Here is a 15,709-nt window from a genome sequence, read left to right as displayed (position 1 = left end):
AAATGTGCTCTCCCTTTAATAGATAGGAATCTAGGCCTTTTTCTCTCTCTTTACCAAATTCTTATTCTCCTTAATAAATGCTTAAAAGTTTAACTCTTGCTAAAGCTTATAATTTATTGGCGACCACTCATTAGATATTTTAGACAGTTTAGCTAGAATTTTAGCCCTTAACACCTGTTCCCTGGTCCTAGATGACCCCAGACCAACTTGCTAATCAACCAGCTTTGTGTGTTGTGGTTATTAGCTCTAATGAGCCTGTGCCCCTCCCCCACCTAGGCCGCTGCTACTCAAACCTGCCTCCTGGTTCCCAGAAGGGGTGAAATACCCAAGTTCTGCCTCAGCACCAGCATAGACCCCTTTAGTCTCCCCCCTGCCAAGGGCTCAGTCCTCTCACCAGACTGTGAGCTTAGATCCAAATGACACTGGCACTTTAGCTGATTCAGAGGCCCTGGGGGTCTCCTTCTCTGGTGAGGCCTTCCTGGGACTGGATCTGTGTCAGGGTGACTGTGGGGTTGGGCTTGACTCCTGTATCAGCACAGTAGCTCCCTCCTTCTCACCACTTTGTCTTAATGCAAATCTAAAAATAAACCCTGACAAAAAACAAACAAACCCCACACATCTTATTATGAGACATATTTCACTTAAAATAAGATGAATAAATTCAATTATAAGTGGACCTATTACAAAATGGTAAAATTCTCAATTTATCTAAAGCCCATCTACTAACATTTCAATATCAGACCATTATTATCAATAAACTGATTTTTACATGGTGATAAAACATTGGTGAATGAGATGCCAGATAGTTCCCCAGATTTAAATAGAACCTAATTATAACCTTAATTTAGGGGCTCATAAAAGCTTGATTTCAAATATCTAATATTGGAGATCAATTCCCAATTAAAGTTTTAACAAATTTCTTAAAAACAGGTAAATAAAATCAAGCTATAGTCACTCTCTAACTGCTTCCTTGTGTAAATTACCTCTGACAATTCTGCTTTGAGTGGCATAGAGGATTGCAAACTGAGTGCAAGATAAGGGACTTAGCTTGAATAACAAGGGACAAACACACACACACACATACATTTTAATACAAATATCGCTCTACAAGTACAGACACACAAAAAATCAAACAATAATGGTAAAGATTCTAAAGATAATTTAAGATTCACAAATTAATGGGTCTTTGAGGATATAGAAGAGCACTTAATTTGAAGACCCATTAATTTGAGCCAGCTCAGTTGGTCTCTTCTAAAAAAAAATAAATAAACTTAGAGACCTTTTCTTGAGGGACAAAAGTCATATTTTCCTTTCCCTCCCCCTTTTTTAAGGAGGAGGGTTCAGATTCAGATTCTCACTTAGTTGATTCAAAAAGCCTTTGAAAGAAAAAAAGAAGAAAAAAAGTCCCACTCAGGACCTTTCATTTTTGATCTGGCTTCCAAAGTAAACTGAAAAAGGAGACCCCGCCCCCTCTGTGCCCCCCCCCCCCACACACACACTGTGGTCATCAGTGTTGTGGGTCAGGCTTGAATACTGCTAATTTTCCAAGAACTTGCAATCATGTAGTACAAGATTTGAAAACAGAACCTGGTATCCATCCCCTTTTGGGACCTGTTGGAGTGACCACTTATGGTCCATAAAAACAAACTGCAGCCATCCCCTTTTTTGGGGGACCTGTCAGAATGGACCCAAGTTACCAATCATCCTTGGATATAACTAGACCCCCCGACCTAAGAGCTTTTAGGAACTCAAGCAAAAAAGGATGCGAGTTCTGAATTTGAGAGACCCTTACCTAGGCCAAGCCTCTGAATTTTGGGTCCAGACAGGAACAAAAAGGATTCCTGCTAGCACCAAGCACCAGGAGGTCAAAATGGTGGCTGGCTGCACATGGAGTCTTCAAATCCTGGACGAGCCCTCATATGTTAACCTGAAAATTAACGGAACAATCAATATAGGAGAAAATAAGATCTTTAATCTGGGCAGAGGAGTTATAGCTCTGAGTATCACAAATCAAGAATACTAGGAATAGGGGGCGGCTAGGTGGCACAGTGGATAAAGCACTGGCCCTGGATTCAGGAGTACCTGAGTTCAAATTCGGCCTCAGACACTTGATACTTACTAGCAGTGTGACCCTGGGCAAGTCACTTAACCCCCATTGCCCCGCAAAAAAAAAAAAAAAAAAAGAATGCTAGGAATACTCAAAGATGGAACTGAGGACTGGGTTTATATGGGATAACAGAATAAAGGGAAATATAGGATTGCTCTTGAGCCAAGTATAGAAACTACTTAACTACTTACTGTAAATGAACCTTTAACAGAGGGAACTATAAGACTGCCCTTGAGTTAAGTATAGAAGCTACTTAACTCTAAATAGAAACTACTTAATGTAAGTGGATCCTTTCACATAATAACCTAAAGTCCAGGGAGTAAGGTGGGGAATCTTTGGGAGAAATAGCTTGTTTGTGGGGAGATCCATATGTCAATCAAGAGTCTGGAGTTGGCAAAGATTGGTTACCCCCATGCAATTTATTGGAGTGTGAATGGTGAGAGTTCTCAGTAAATTTGTGGTTTTCAATAGTCTTAATCCTTATATCTTCCAGGATTTTTTTCAAGTGAAGTGTTATACAAAAAGGACTGTGAATACTTTAAATCTGAAAAAAAAAAAAGTCAGCTATTATTATGATGGTTGCCTAATTCCAATAACAAATAACTTATTATCTCTGATTCCTTCCAGAATTCCTTATATATAGCTTAATTGTTATAGTTGAGAAACAGGGTGGTGAAGTGGAAAGAGCATTGAATATGGAAGACCAGTGTTTAAGTCCATATTTGGTTCACCTTTCTGCGTCTCAGCTTCCTAATTTGTAGAATTATGGAGTCATATTAAATGATCTCTAAGGTCACTCCAAGTTCTAGATCTATGATTTGATGGTATTAAATGTTTGTCTTATTGTTATAAATGGGATAGGATCATAGCATTTTATTTTCCATGGTGGAATTAACCTTATAAATGAAATTGATTGTAGAAAAAGTAAAAAGGCCATTTGGACAAAGAAAAAGTGGAAAAACCACTCTATATAGAAATAAAATGCTCATTTGGATGAGGTGACTTCTATCTCCCAAAGTGCTTTAAAAATGTTTGTTCTTGCTTTTACATAATGGTGTAATCTTTTATTGGCCCAAAGAACTGATTTTCTCCCTATGGGATCATCCAGCAAAATTGCAATTTTTTTTTAACATTAAAACTCTCCAAAGGTTTGGACAACCACTTGATGTATCTCACATTATATACAGTTTTTAAAAAGTGGAGAGCAATTTCATTGATGTCGGGAGCTCCTGATTTGGGTAGTATTATATACATCCTTATCACCTCATGCTCTTAATTTCATGATCTTACCAGAGTAGCTGAGGGCCTTGAGAAGTTATACAACTTATTCAGGGTCACTTAGCCAGGATGTAGCATAGACAGGATTTAAAATCAGATATTCCTGACCCCAATTTCAGTTCTCTATCTGTATTTAATCAGAACAATGGAACATTGACCTTTCCTCCACACTCGTAGTGACAACCTGAAGAATTGGACATTCAAAGCAGATGTGAATCCAGGTCTAAATTTCTCCTAATCCTCAATGTCTTGGGTGGCAAATTGATTTTCATCTGCCCTTTTGCTTTGTCCCATCTTATAGATATCAACATGTATTGAGCTCTTGCTATGTGTTATGGCATAATAATAGGCACTGTGTGAAGACAGACACAATTACAATTACATTTCATAATTTGGTTGAGAATGAAAATTGGTTAATCACAATTGTTTCTGGACTTTCTCCTAAAAACATTAATAAAAATTTATTCTACATAGAAAATACTGTGCTAAGCATGAAGAGAGATACAAAGATAAATAATACACATTTCCCTCTGACTACAGGAGAAGAGCCAGATAACCTTTTTCAACATTTCAGCGATTGCCAACATTCCCTCTATCATTGCATATTTTGAATTCTCCACAGTTGGGAATATACAATTCTTTTAGAGTTACTGAGGCTCTGCCCCAAACCAGTTCTCTACCCCACCCCCCCAGCCACACACACATACAATATTGTCCTATATAGGATAACACCTTACCTAGGTGGTCCTTGGAAGATAGAGCTTATAATTTCAGCCTGCATAGTCAAGTATGTCCTGGCACAAAATGTACATTTTGAGCTTAGCCTTTAGTAACTGAGGTCAACTCCAGCCCTCAATGAGTCACTGTCATAGAACTTAAGGGTCAAGGAGAGGTCCAAATTGAGTGATGTGAGAAGAAGGGTGCAAACCAAAATAAACTCATTCTTAAGTAAAATGGACTTTCTGTCTCTGTTACTGTCTCTGTCTCTGCCTCTCTGTGTCTCCCCCCTCTCCCATATACATTTAGCCCTCCTTAAATGTTTAGGTTCTTACTCTTGAATGAAGGAAAGTAATTTGAGGTTAGTAGTTTTAAGAAATCATGGGTTTAGAAAGTTAAGAATTCTGTCATATATCTTCAACACCTGATTTGAATAATTTATTATTATGGTTAAATATGTACATATTAATTTGCATCAGTGGATGGCCTATAGTGAATTTTTATTATTAATTTATCTTATTTGCTCATGATAATAATGTCTAAAATTTATGTAGTGCTTTAAGGTTTGCAAAGTGCTTTACAAATATTATCTCATTTTATTCTCACAACAACCCTGGGAGCTAGATGCTATTATTATCCCCATTAATTATTAATCATATTTGTGTATATTAATTGGTTCACATTTGTGTCTAGATTTGGGAATATAATTCTTTAATATTTAAGGGAATTCATATGCTTGATACACTGCTATGTTTTGTAGGTCATGTGAATTGTTTATTATTAACTTAATTCATTTTACATATATATTAGGTATAAAATCTCAGAAATGGAACAGATACAAGATTGTCTATTCTAACACATACATTAAGAAAAATCTTCTCTATCACAGTCTTAGAGTGTTCATTCAACCTTCTCTAAAAGTTCTACCATAATTAGAAACCAACCACATTTTAAGGCAATTCTATTCTACTTTTGAAGAACTCTAATCATTAGTAGTTTTCCTTATTTAAGATTGTGGGATTTTGAAACCAATTAATATATCTGCAGAAGACCTAGCTACCTCAGGCAAATCAATTAATCAATCAATTACACCATACCACAAGATATTAAAAATTCCTAAATTTGAGAAGGTTGTGGAAATCTAGTTATTTGATGAATGTAAATGTTACCATTCAGGAAAAATCTTGTTATTGGTTTAGAATAGGAATTCTTGTGTGTGTGTGTATGTGTGTGTATGTGTGTGTGTGATACTCTATTAGCAGTACAGTGAAACCTGTGTACCCTTTCTCACAATAATGTTTTTAAAGGCATAATTCAAAGTACATAGGATTATAGTGAAAATCAATTACATTGAAATACAGTTATAGAAATATTAAAAATGACCTTCATGGACCCAAGGTTAAGAATACCTGGTAGAAGATTGATTCATACCCCAAGTGTTTAAAATATTTCATGTTAGCAAGATAGTTTTGAAAGTAATGTTTTGAATTTATTATAAACTTAAAAAGAAAAGCATGTTGTACATAGTAGAGATTGTCACTTTTTGATACAATCTGCTCATTTTTACTGTGTATATGGAACTGCTCATTTTAGTAGTTGTTTGCTAAGTTTACAATTAAAAAGAGAAAAATATAAAAAGGGGAAAAGAGCTCAAATGCTTTATTGTTATTTTTACTTACATGGTGGTGTTTATTGTGTATTCTCTTTTCCTGGTTCTGCTTACATCTCTTTGCATCAATCCATGTAAATTTTCTCATGCCATTTTGACAATTTGTTGAGTGTGAGGTGAATCCTCAAGGTTGTTATTTTGTGTGTATCTCATTTTTAAAAACAAAGTGATCTTTCATATTGATTATTAATCAATTTCATTCTTATTTTGAGAATCGTTTTCACCTTTGCCTTCATTATTATATAGATAGCATGGTTTTCAGTCCTGTCACCTTCCTTGTTACATTTCTTTGGAGAAGCTTTCCTTGTCAATGTCCTTGCTAAAATATGTTGCCCATAATTGAATTCAGTTCTTGAAAAGTAGTTGGAATAAGGCCTCTTTTTTTTTTCATTCCGGACAATGCGTTTTAAGTAATAATGCCTAAGATTTCATTCTCTACACAATGGATTCATAAAAGCCTTATAGTATAGTAAAATCACTAGCCACTCATATGAATGATTGGCTATTATTATCTTCTCCAGTATCAATGGTTTTGTCCCAATGATTTTTTTTCTCTTTTTTTCCATTCAAGTATAGGACTATGTGTTGATCTCTATTAGGTTTAATTTTATTAGATTTGGCTTATTGTTTTAGCCCATTGAAATAATTTTATATTCTGACATATTACAGTATTATTATTCCTCTCAACTTTGTACCATTTGCAAATGTAATATGCCCATCATTTTTGCCTGTATCCAAGTCATTGATAAAAATGTAGGATGGCAAAGGACCAAGGAAAAACTTCCATGGCATTCAAAAAGAAACATCCTTTCACAGTGACATTGATTTATTCTGTGGGTTCTAGCAATCAATTAATTGTGAAATAACCTAACTCTGATATCAGCTTTCCATAATATCTGAAAAGATAACATGAGACACTTTAAAAATATTTTGATGAAATTCAGGTATACAATTATGCAGCATTGCCTTGATCAACAAATATTGTTACTATGTCAAAAAAAGGAACTGGGGTTAGTCTGAAATAATATCTTCTTCATAAAGTCATGCTGGATCTTAATGGTCATCCTTTCCCTTTCCAAATACCTTCCCTTCTTAACCTCCCATTTAATAATACATGCTATAATTTTGCTAACAAATTTACTGTTGTATGGCTTGAAGATTTCCACATTTTTTTTTTAATTGAGACATTTGTCTACCTCTGTCTTATGATACCTTTTGGCCTCAATGCTTTATCAAAAGTCAAATATGGCTGTTCACCCAACAGATCCATCAGTTTTTGGACAGGTTATAGAGATAAGTGATTTTTAAGTAAAGAAGTGAAATTACGATGAAAATATTTGAGAAATATTTTTCTAGTAACCATATATATGCTGAGTCAGATGGAGAAGAGGGCAATTGGATGCTAGAAGTTACTCATAAGTAATCCTGGTATGAAATGATAAAGTTAGAACTGAAGTGATAGATATGGAAAATAAAGGAGGGCATACTTCCTAAATATAGGAAGGAGAAAAATTAGTGGTAAATAGTTCTAAGTTTCCAATTCATTTGAATTCATCGGAGAGTTATTATGTAACTATTATTTACAAAATACCATACTAAGTCCTAGGGATGTAAACAAAAATGTTTCCTTAAAGAGACTAGTTTGAGGAGAGTAGGCTGGGGCATAATAAGAAAAAATGTAATGAAGTACAAAACACATAGAATAAGACAAAATGATTTCAGGAGAGGGTATTAACTGATTGGAAGGGATTGGATCAGGAAAGGGTTTTTTATTTGTTTTTGGTTTTTTTTTGTGAGATAGATTCTGAGTTAAGTTTCGATTGAAGCTACAAATTCTAAGAAGTACAAATGAGAAGGTAGTGAATTTCAAGATGAGGGAGCATGCTGTGAAAAGAAATGGAGGTGGGATAGAGATTATCATCTAGTGAAAAGACCTAGCAAGTCGGTTTAACTATAATAGAAAATAACTTAAGGGAAATAATATAAATAGTCTTAGAAAGATAAGTGAGAGGCAGAATGTGGAGGGCCTTGCAGGCTAAACATAATAGGCCAAATAATTGTATATTTTATTATAATTACAATAGGAAGTCATTAAAATTTTGTTTTTAGTAGGGAAGTGACATGGTCAGATCTCTAACTTTAAAAATCTATTACTTTAAAAAATGATATTGGGAGATAGTACAGTGAAGTGAGAAATCTTTGGAATTAGAATTGGAGGATGTGGATTCAAATCTTTACATTGTCATTTATCATCTGGGTTGCTTTTGATGAATAATTAATAAATATTTATTAAGAACCCATTTGTCCATCACTTTGAGGGAATATGTATACAAAAACAAAATGACAACAAAATGAAATAGTCCCATCTCTCAAGGAGTTTAAATTGATCAGAGTTTACCACTTCATCTCTATGGAACTCTGTTTCCTCATCTATTAAAGTAGATGTTAGATGAGCTGAATTCTAAGGTCCCTTTCAACTCTGAATCTATAATCTTATGATTAAAAGAATGAAGGCCAGTGAGAATGGGGACTACTATCTAATTAACTCTCATTCCCATACAATTTGTAATCTCTATGAGAATAGTAATTATTCCTGTTTTTATAAACTCAGGAAACAAACAGGTTGGTAAAGTCACTAGTACAATGTTAATGAATAAATGAATGATGGGCAACCAAAGGATTGGAAACAAGTCTCCTGTGTCCTGGTTATATGCACAGTGAATCATACATTCTTCTTGACTTTGGAAAAATTGAATTTAATTTTAGATTATGTCACCAGTGACATGAGTCTGGTTTGCATTCTTTTTTACTGTGCTGTGGGAACACTCCAACTTTTGGCAGGATTGAGCTCAGTACCCTGTTCTGTATCAGAATTACATATTTGAAGAGAGTTAGCTTGGCAGGGTTGTGTGGGAAGGACTCTGTTGAAGACGTGTTGTACAGAATTGTTCTATTCCCAATTCTTCTCCTAAAAGTGGCTTCCTAAGTGATCTTGGATAAGTCTCCCTCTCTCTCTCTCTCTCTCCCCCTCCCTCCCTTTCTCCCTCTTTCCCTTTCCTCCTCCCTCCCTCCCTCTTTCTCCTTTAGTTGCTTCAGTTTCCCTCCCCATTGGAGATGTGTGTGTGTGTGTGTGTGTGTGTGTGTGTGTTTTCAATTATTTATTTATTTATTGTTTTTGCAGGCCAATGAGGGTTTTGTGACTTGCCCAGTGTCATGCAGCTAGTAAGTGTCAAGTGTCTGAGGCTGGATTTGAACTCAAGTCCTCCTGAATCCAGGGCCGTTGCTTTTTGCACTGCACCACCTACTACCCCATCCCTATTGGATAGAAAGCAATGTCTTCATTAACATTTAATTTCATTTTTCCATAGAAACACTTGGACAATCAATTAGCATTCCTAGAGTGCTTTGAAATCTTTATTTTTTTATCAATTTTAATTTATTGTACACTTCCACTGATATTGTATTTTTAAAATTTAATTTAATTTTAAATTTTTTTGCAGGGCAATGAGGGTTAAGTGACTTGCCCAGGGTCACACAGCTAGCAAGCATCAAGTGTCTGAGGCTGGATTTGAACTCAGGTCCTCCTGAATCCATGGCTGGTGCCTTATCCACTTTGCCATCTAGCTGCCCCAGAGATTGTATTTTTAAAAATAATCATTTCATATGTATTTAGTCCCAAGTCGCGATTGCATCAGTAGAGGAGTAGAAGGAACTGCCATGGTAGATACTTTCTCTACCTCCATGAATCAAAGGGACTCTTCTGTAGCTCATAGCATAGGAGAACTGTTTAGGGATATCGGCATATGAAGAAACTTAGCCAGCTCCACAGAACTTGAGTATGATGCATTCTGAATCAATAGTGCCCCATCTATACAATATGCTAGGCTACAATGGAATAAAACCTATTTTCAGAGGATTATGGCATTCTCACAGTTTAAAGCACTTTTATCATTCCTGGGAGGATTTCATTTTTATACAGCTGTATAATGTAGAGTATTGGAGTGGGAAAGGACTATTGCAATAGACTGTCCCAGCTGACCAGGGAGAAAGTATTTCATTTCTGTTCCTTTTTTGTTCATTGACCTTCCCCCTAAGTTATTCTCAGTGGTGACAACAATTGCTGAAACTAGCTCATATGCAAAAACCCCCAAGTATTGCATTCCTCTCTGTGGTAGTCTTTTAGGATATCTCTCTGGTAGTGGCATATTCTGAACAGCAACTTGTACAACTTCATCAGAGATAGGTTGTTTGTGTTTGGGTGGTTTTAAACCATAACCACCATCCCAAGAGTCAGGGGAAAATAGCTGCTAATGAAATAACATATAGTTAGGATGGAACAATTGTTAATATACATATGCATATACATACACACACACACACACACACATATATGTATATAATAACCTGAATACTTTGCTAAGAGGCTGTTCTCCTTAATTAAATTTGTTAATTAACTGAGGCTTCATAAAGAAACCTTGTTGGTTCAAAATCTAGCTCTTTAAAAAAAAAAGTAATGGTAACTTTTCTCTGTATTATATTCCCTACTTTTTTCACTATATCCTTCTCCCTCCCAGAGCCATCTTTATAAAATAGAAGGGAAAAAATTAAACAAAACTAACATATATATCAAAAATATCTAGTATATTTTATATATGTACATACATGCATACTATATGTAGGGTCCTTTGTCTCTGTAAAATGTGAGAGAGGTAGGCTATTTCCTTGCATCCTTTTTTGGTATTAACTTTGGTCAATATAATTTCTTGACATTCACTTTCATTTGTCTTGGTGTTATTAATTTGTATAATAAAATATCTAGCTCTTATAACCCTTTAAGGTTTTCAAAGAACTGTATAAATAGTAACTCATTTTACCCATATAACAATCCTATAAGGTAAGTACTGTTATTGTACCCATTTTTCACGCAAGGAAACTGAAAGAGACAAAGGTTTAGACAGTTGCTCTAGAACATGCAATTAGTAAGTTCCTGACTCCAGGACCAGTTCTTTATCCATTAAACTACCTACCTGTCACTTATGTTGTTGTAATTGTGTACATTGTTTTCCAGGGTCTGAATATTTCACTTGCATACTGTCATGTCTTTCCACACTTCTTTTCATTTATCACATTCAATTTTATTTTGGAGGGGACAATGAGGGTTAAGTGACTTGCCCAGGGTCACACAGCTAGTAAGTGTCAAGTATCAGAGACCAGATTTGAACTCAGTTCCTTTTGAATCCAAGACTGGTGCTTTATCCACTGTGCTACTTAGCTTCCCACCCCACAATTTTTTTTTTTTTATAAATTACAGTAATTATCTGTTACATTGAAGTATCACAATGTGTCTACATTCCCCAATTGGTGGACATGTATTTTGTTTCTAATTTTTTGTTACCATAAAAAGTGCTGCTCTAAATATTTTGTTGAATTGGTGCCTTTCTTTGTGTCATTGAACTCTCTCTTTCTGTCTACATCTATGTCATCTATATCTACATCTACACCCTCACCTCCACCTCCACCTATAACTTTATATCTAATATATATCTATATCTCCTTAGCATACTGGAATCTATAGATCAAGGAGTATGGATGTTTTAGTCACTTAGCATAATTCCAGTCTTCTTTCTAGGATGTTAATCCTTGCTTCTTTAAAAAAAAAAAATCTTCTTGGGGCAGCTAGGTGGTGCAGTGGATAGAGCACCAGCCCTGGAGTCAGGAGTACCTGAGTTCAAATCCGGCCTCAGACACTTAACACTTACTATATGTGTGACCCTGGGCAAGTCACTTAACCCCAATTGCCTCACTAAAAAAAAAACAAAAAAAATCTTCTAGAGTGAGCTATTTTCTTTTTCTTCCTTAAGAGAGAATACTAAATGAAGAAGAATCTTTCATTGCTGATGAGCATCTTTCAGGGCCTAAGAATTTTCATTATGAACTGGAGTTATCATGGTAGAATTCAGTACCCACTGAGAGAGAGAAGACTGAATGTGTACTAAAATTAAGGATAGAACCTGGAAGGTCTTGCATGTTCAGTCTGGAGAGTAGATTTTGTTATTTGTCTCTTTCCTTTAAACTTTCTAATGGAAAAAAGGGCAAAAATCCAGTATAATTGAGGATAGAACATTAGATTTTAATTAATTCAAAAAATTATCATGGAATTGAACAGGTAATATGTTTTCATGCATTGTTGGCAGCTCTAGCCAGGAGGTTTCTCAGAGTCCTTGCAATTGTTGATCATGATAGTTCCCATTTATGTAGTGCTTTGATGTCTACAAAGTGCTTTCTGTATATTACTTAATCTAAACCTTACAACGACCCAGCTAGAAAGTTTTCTTCTTCTTTTTCAAAGTTTGGAATTCTACTTATTCTAAATAAAATATTTTCAAGACATTGCTCCAGTTATACAACAACAACCTCAACATCAACAGCAACAAAATGCAGCCACAGTTTGTACTTCCTATGTACCAGCCATTCATTATGCTAGGCTCTAGAGATTTTGCAGTTGCTTTTGCTCAGTCATTTCAGTTGTGTCCAACTCTTCGTGACCCATTTGGGGTTTTCTTTTCTATGACACTAGCATGGTTTAGCATTTCCTTCTCTAGTTCTTTTTATAGATGAGAAACTGGGGCAAACATGGTTAAGTGACTTGCTCAGGGTCACACAGCTATTAGGAGTTTGAGGTCAGGTTTCAGCTCAGGAAAATGAGTCTTCCTGACTTTAGTCCCAGCACTCTATGCATTGTACCACCTAGTTGTCTTCAGTTCCAGAGCTATAAAAACAAAAAAGGTATTGTTCTTGTGTTTATGGAGATCATGCGAGAAAGGTGGAGGGAGTGGGGGGCAGACAAAGATAAGAGGGATATAGACAAATAAATCCAAGTTAAACAAATACCTTTTAAAAAAAATCCTACTAGACTCAAAGTGTAGTGAAAGATGGGATATATAGACAGAAAAAATGAAAGAAAAAGAATCGATCCTTGCCTTCAAGGAGCTCACCTTCATTCTACTGATGAATTAATGAATAAATGAAAGAAAACTTTCTATTTATAGTTGCAATTTAGTTCCTGTTCTCAATTGGGACATGAACACTTGAGGAGATTTTAGTAGTAGGCAGGAGTATCTTGGAGTCAGCTCTAATCAAGCAGATTATTAAATTTTCAGTGTAAATTTGTCAGAGATTGAAAATCACTATAATTCAGAGATTAATTTATTGTTTTGTTGACTGTACTTATAAAAGTTTTAATAATGTAGCATACACTTAAAACTATGTATGTATCAATTTTTATATGTATAAACCTGGGCAAGGAGTCTGGTTGTTAAACATTTATCAGCACATTTATTGCCCTCTAAACATTGTTTGTGCTCAGCAGGATTGCAGTAGAAAGCTCAGGAATAAAGTCATTGCTAGACTGGAGGCCTGGTGACTAGATGCTAATAAGGATAACAACAACAACGGTTATAATTGATATTGTTACACTAACATTTACATAGCCTTTTAAGGTTTGTAAAACTATTTGCATCTATTTACCTCATTTGAGCCTTACTCTTTGAACCTCACTCATTGAGCCTCACTACCCCCTGGTAGCTGGTCAGATGGAAAGTTCCTATGGTTCTCAAGTTTTAGTGACAAAGCAAATGGTAATATACTTTCTTTAATGCTATTTCCCCTGGTAAAACCACATTCATTTCTGGTGCTGAACCTAATCAGATTCAACATGTATATGGATAAGTAAGTACAAAGTATGTACCAAGTAAATAGTAATTTTTAGGATGCATTTGACATGAAAAATAAATTGGGATTATTTGAAAATTCCCCACGTAGAAGGTGGCAAATGGGCTAAACCTTTAAGCGACTTAGTGATTCCAAGTAGAAATGAGGAGGGAGAATGATTCTTACATGGGGGACAACCTGGGCAAAGGTAAAGAGACAAGAGTTGGAATGATATTTTTGGGGAAAAGTAAGAAAATTACTTTGCTTGGAGCTATTGGTTATTGCATTGTTTCCTCTTTTTTGTGTGTGGGATCCACCAGAAATTTCATTTTTTGGACTTTCTACTCTAATATTGACCACTGAAGTATGAATAGAAATTCTCTTAAAATTTGTCTGAAATATTTAGTGGTGGGTCAGAGGGTTTAGAGATAGATTAGGGCTTTCTTTTTCTTTGAAGAAGAGTTTGATCATCTGTTAGAGTAAACACTTTGCACTTCACTGAATGAGTGTCAAACATTGCTCTGCAAAGGGATTCCATGTTTGGGCCTTTATTCCCTTCAAGGAGCCTGTAAATCTGTACTTATTCCTGACTGCTCAGCAAACAGTTTGCAAAGAATCAGAATTACTCTCAAACATATAAACCAGGAAAGGAGGCTAGGTCCTACTGGCTATTTCTTTAAAAAAGTACTTTGAAAATCAAAGCATGCTTTAACAACAACAACAACAACAACAACAACAACAACAACAACAACAGGACAGTGCTATAGGCTTAGCTCTCAGAATTATTTTTCTTGGATTTTGGGTAGCAGCAATTACAAAACAAACTCACTTCAACACAAATACCTAAAATTAGAAGTTTGAATGTCCTGGATGTTCTGGGAATGTTCTTCCATTTCTACTACCATCCCCTGCCCCCCACTCTGTTTAGGGTTATTATTGTTGTTATTATTAATAATAATAATGATAATATTAACACGCTCCTTCAGGGTGACGAGGCAAGTATTGCTAAAACTTTTGATCCACTGAGGAAAGGTCATGAATACATATAGCAAGTCAGCAAACAGATGAGTGAATCAATTAATATTTTGTTGAAATCAATTTTAAAGATTTATAGCCAACCAACTTTTGATTTTCAACAGTCCTACTCACCATTTGCATTTGGCAAAACTCTTTCCATCAGCCTCCAGTGCTAGGCAATAAATACTTAATGCAGTGACTCTGGAGTCAACCAGGATCATTCTATTACTTTGCTATTCAAGCATGTCACATAGCTTGGTTTTCCTCACATTTCTGAAATGGCACTTTCTTATTTAAGAGGGAAAGGGGAGGGGCAGCTAGGTGGTGCAGTGGATAAAGCACAGGCCCTGGATTCAGGAGGACCTGAGTTCAAATCCGGCCTCAGACACTTGACACTTACTAGCTGTGTGACCCTGGGCAAGTCTCTTAACCCTCATTGCCCCACCAAAAAATCCCAAAAAACAAGAGGGAAAGGGTAAACCTAATAAGAAGAATGATGTAGCAGAGAGATAATAGACCAGGGAATGCATATTTGCAGAATGTTAAAAAGTAATTAAATACCTAAGTGGGGTGATATGGTGTGTGTGTGTGTGTGTGTGTGTGTGAAAGCATTCTTAAAATGGTAAGGAATCACTGGGCTCCTCGAAAATATTATCATTATAAAAGAAAATGGTAGCTTCTCTCACTCTCACTAGAATTCAGTTATGGGCCAATAGCATCTGTCCTCATTTTGCAGCTAAAGGTGCTTAATGAATGTTTGTAGAATGCATCACTCTCATTTCTCTTTCCATTTTTCTTCTACCTCTCTTACTTTATTTTGAAAATCTTTTTTGAGTGCTTCTATGGGCTGATACCAATTCATATTTTTCTTGGAAGCTTTGGATGTAGGAGCTTTGACTTTGTTATGTTCTTCTGAGGGTATGTTTTGATCTTCCTTGTCACCATAGTTACTTTTATGGCCAGGATTTTTTTTTCTTCTTGCTCATTTTCCCAGGCTATTTCTTGACTTTTAACTATTTGTTAAGGTGGGGAACTGCTTTCAGGGTGGAAGGTGCACTGTTACAAGTTTCAGTGGGTTTATGTAGCTGTATTCAGAGATACTTCTAGGAATTTGTAAGATTTTAGTTCTTCCAAAGTAGTATGATTTCAGGAGAGGTATGTTTACTTCTCTCCTGGCCTGTGCTCTAGTCAACAAGCAACCACAGACAGGC

The sequence above is a fragment of the Dromiciops gliroides genome, chromosome 4 (genome assembly GCF_019393635.1).
Source record: "Dromiciops gliroides isolate mDroGli1 chromosome 4, mDroGli1.pri, whole genome shotgun sequence".
Taxonomy (NCBI): Eukaryota; Metazoa; Chordata; class Mammalia; order Microbiotheria; family Microbiotheriidae; genus Dromiciops; species Dromiciops gliroides.
The sequence above is the reverse complement of the archived record's forward strand: the minus strand, read 5'-3'. Positions refer to the sequence as shown.